This window comes from Gavialis gangeticus, unplaced genomic scaffold (genome assembly GCF_001723915.1).
Source record: "Gavialis gangeticus isolate Ggan-Ray unplaced genomic scaffold, GavGan_comp1, whole genome shotgun sequence".
Taxonomy (NCBI): Eukaryota; Metazoa; Chordata; order Crocodylia; family Gavialidae; genus Gavialis; species Gavialis gangeticus.
The window spans coordinates 94,456,485-94,460,514 of record NW_017728992.1 but is presented as its reverse complement, the minus strand read 5'-3'; the positions used below and the strand labels follow the sequence as shown (position 1 = coordinate 94,460,514).

The following is a 4,030-nucleotide window of genomic DNA, read 5'->3' as shown; positions in this document are numbered from 1 at the left end:
GGTTTGGGGGAGATGCTGTTTCCCCTAGCGCCCGCTGGCATAACAAGGAGTAATGGGCACAAGTTGATGGAGAGGAGGTATAGATTGGACATCCGCAAAAACTACTTCACAGTTAGGGCGGCTAGGAGCTGGAACCAACTTCCAAGAGAAGTGGTGCTGGCCCCTACCCTGGGGATCTTTAAGAAGAGGCTGGATGCCTACCTGGCTGGACTCATTTGAGTCCCATTTTTGTTTTGGGGTTTTTTTTTTGTTCTCCTGCCCTGGCGGGGGGTCGGGCTAGAAGATCTACTAGGTCCCTTCCGACCCTAAATCTATGAAACTATGAAACTTTTTATTGGGTCTGATCATTCATGCTAAACAGGCAGTGTACAGTTTTGTAGATGCAACCAGAAATAGAAACTGGAGAAATGGATGCACCTACGAAACGCCAAAGAGCCTTTAGAAAGCTGTGAAATGGATAAACTTTCTAAGAGAATTACAGCTTCTAAAGGATCAACATTATATCAAAACACCTACAAAGCAAGGTCAAAAATAACCCAAACCTTCCTAAAATGATGTTATGTGAGACTCTCCCCAATATAATTACCTACCTCAATCCTTCTCAGTCATGCTTCTCCAGTTGAAAGTCTACTACTAACTCACAGTACTGATTGTAAGCACCTGTGAGGAGAGGGGGGGAAAAAAGCAGCAGCAAAACCCCCACAATTGGATCTAATCATCTCTCAGGTGTATAGTTGCAGAGTGATTACTTTTGATAGCATAGGGGTTCCTTTTCTCAATTCAGTATATTTGCTACATACAGCTTTCATTTTAAAAATGTGTATTTTCTACAGAGAACCTAACAACCTCATTAGCTCCCCTGTTTTGAAAATTGTGAATACATATGTATCAGGAAGGTGGGAAGTAGTTTATAATGCACCTTTAGAATACACTAATCAAGTAAGCATTGATGGATGTTTGAGATGAATATTTCTACCCTCAGATACACACACACAACTTCCATTGAAGTGAATGGCAAAGAAGGCAAAAGTCTCCTTGGATAGAATTTGTTCCTATGTTTTTCAGAGATGGGGAAAGCGTGTCCATTTTATTTTGCCCAAAATCATTTTTCTCATCTTTATGATCATTAGGTTTAGTCTTGGAACTAAAATGCTTAACAAAACTGCAGATGTTCACATTACCTTCTACAGGATAGTGGAGGTTTTTAATTTTGAAATATCTTGCCCGCAGTACAGTGACTCAGAGGAAGTGTGAATGACAGAAGGAAACTTATTAAGTTAAAAACAGTTTGTTGGAGGGTGTGGGGAAAATGAATTCATGCACAGAAACAGGTCCGATGTCATTTTATTAGCAGAGATATAGCAGTCTGCTTCCCACTCTACTTCAACTCATGTACTAATCACTAATACTCACAGCATTAACAGAATCTTCAATTTAGAGCCATATGGCAGCCATAAAGAGATATACCATTATACAAGCTAAACTTTACCTATAAACAACTGGCTTCAAGCTTAGGCTACCTGTTAAAGGGGGTTCACTGGGCTTATTCTTTCCCTAGTATAGACATGTGGCAATATGCATTAAAAAGTTATATAGCTGGCTCCATGAAAGGCTTTAGCTATCTAAATCCAAAATATAAGTCTTCAGAAACCACATGCTCAGCTGCTAAGCTTGGAGATGTACAGATTGTACCAGTTAAAGTTTTCTAGGTTGCTAAGTGTTTGCCTGTAGGCATGCCCAAAACTGCCTAAGCCCAACACTGTGAGCAACTAAATGCCTCTTCCAAAGTGAAACAACTGAAGTAGAAGGATGCAGCAACCGCCTTTTTATGTAAGTGCCTAGTGGCTAGAGTATTCAACTTGGCCCTGGGTTGAAATCCCAGTTGTGTGCTCTGTCTACTGAGTGAAAGGTGGTGACTATCTCATTCAGCTGTGTTTTGTGAAAAAAGGCTAGTGGAGGTGCCAGGAGAGTTTATGGTTACAATCCTAAGTGCAGAGTGCCTCAAATTAGGTCCCTCTTTAAAGGAAGTGTAGTAAGCTACTTTAGTGATGTTTAGTGAGGCAGAAGCTATCTTGCAGTTTATCCATTTTCTCCAATAAACGGTAAATGTGAAGGGCAGGAATGTCGCTACACAGGTGGAAATCTAACACTGCATAAGTACCTAAACTGATACTTATGTGGCTATACTATGATGCATAAAGTAGCAGTTAGGTGCATAAAGTGAAATCACATTTTTCTATGGAATTATTACAGAATCATCACTCAGAATTTCAAAAAGTAACAAAAAAAGTTATAAGGCCCTGATCCTGCAAAACTGATATGCTGAACTTAATGCATGTGAAGACCTAGCTATGAAAGAAAGGGTTTGGAGTACATGTGTAGATCTTTCAGGACTGGGACTAACTCATTAGCTGATTTAGGGTCAAGTTGTATCCTGCTGCTTTATAAGTACACACAAAATGGAAAGAGAAGGGGACTAGGAACTTTGTCGCTCCCTGTCCAGGAGTCAAGCGCTTAGGTAATCCATGAAATTTCTGGTCATGGGCAATGGGGGGAACCAGCGGGGCACGACTGGGGGGAGTCTCCCAGTGGCCAGCTGGCAACAGGGGGGGAGGGGGTCCGGCACCAGTGGACCCAGTTTTGGAGGGGGGGAGGAACTACTGCTTTCTATGCCCCTCTACCAGCTGGAGTGCTCACTTAGCAGGGGCACCAGTGTTCTCAGAGGGGCACATGCCCCCCCATGTCCCCCCCATGCGTTGCTTCTGTTTGTGGTTCTGGTTATTAGCAGGGATCCTGATTTTTCTCTGTTCAAAAACTGCAAATTCTCTAATAACCCGCCTTCCCCCCAAATAAAAGTTTTCCCATGATTAAAATGAAACACCACTATATCTATATCTATATCTATATCTATATCTATATCTATATCTATATCTATATCTATATCTATATATATAGATATATATATATATATCTATATCTATATATATATATAGGTATAGGTATTAGTTGAACAGTTTGATTTGGGGGTTTTTATGATGGAACATCAGAGCTCTCCCTTCCCCCTTCAATCACCAGGACGTGGGTCCAGCTGTAGCTGTCTCCACCTCCCACTGCTTGGTGGCACTAAGCAGCCCTGATATATTGGTGCCCTGCCCATGCCATAACTCCTCACTCCCCACCCACCACCCCCTGCCCCTCCTGGTGCTCCTCACTCCTCACCCACTGTCCCCCCACCCCTGCTGGTGCCCCTCACTCTCCATCCACAGCCCCCCCACCCCTGCCAGTGCCTCTCACTCTCCACCCACAGCCCCCTCGACCCTGTCAGTGCCTGTCACTCTTCACTCACTGCCCCTTGTCCTCCCCCAGACCTTCCAGAGGGGGCCTCCAGCTGCCAGAGCTATGGGGCCAGGGACCTGGGTCCAAAGCCCTCTGCCCCCCACAGCAGCACCCGAAGCCCAGCTGCCACCTGTGGGAGGCAGCAGCTGTGGCTGAGCACAGTGCAGAGCCCAGCTCCACCTCCTCCATAGATGGCATGGCTGGAGTAAAGCCCATCAGGGGGCCCCAAGCCCATCAGAGGGTGGGTGTGGCTTGGCTGCTGTGGGCTCAGGGCTCCTCACACTGCTGCCCTCCCCCAGGGCCTCTACAACCTAGTGTGTGAGATCCAGTGTGGCACTGCAGGGCAGAGTGGGGCTGGGAGGGGAAGCTTGGTGGTACCATCATGAGCCCAGCACCACCATGGCGAGGTGCCCCCTGCCCACCCAGCAGCAGCAAGGGGCACAACTCTGTGTCACCACTACCACTGCTACTGGGCAGGCATGGGGCACATCACCATGGAATCGGAGGGCTCACAGTGGTGGCACCAAGCTTCCCCTCCCAGCCCTGCTCTGTCCTGCAATGCCACGCTGGGTCTCACCTGCTGGGCCATGGAGGCTCAGGGTGGAGGGCAGCAGAGTGGAGAGCCCAAGCCTGCAGTGTGTAGCCCACACCTGTCCCTGCCCTGTGCACAAATCTGGGGGGAACGTGCCCCCTT

The 4,030-nt window shown here is 46.7% G+C and overlaps 1 long non-coding RNA gene across 1 annotated transcript in view; it reads right to left on the bottom strand.

Moving 5' to 3' along the window:
• The window catches only part of LOC109299605, a 3,311-nt gene extending 2,660 nt beyond the window's left edge, over positions 1-651 (bottom strand). The window contains exon 1 of the long non-coding RNA XR_002097933.1: positions 587-651. This is a non-coding gene — a long non-coding RNA (uncharacterized LOC109299605). The remainder of the gene's footprint in view (positions 1-586) is intronic.
• Between the last annotated feature and the right edge of the window lie 3,379 nt (positions 652-4,030).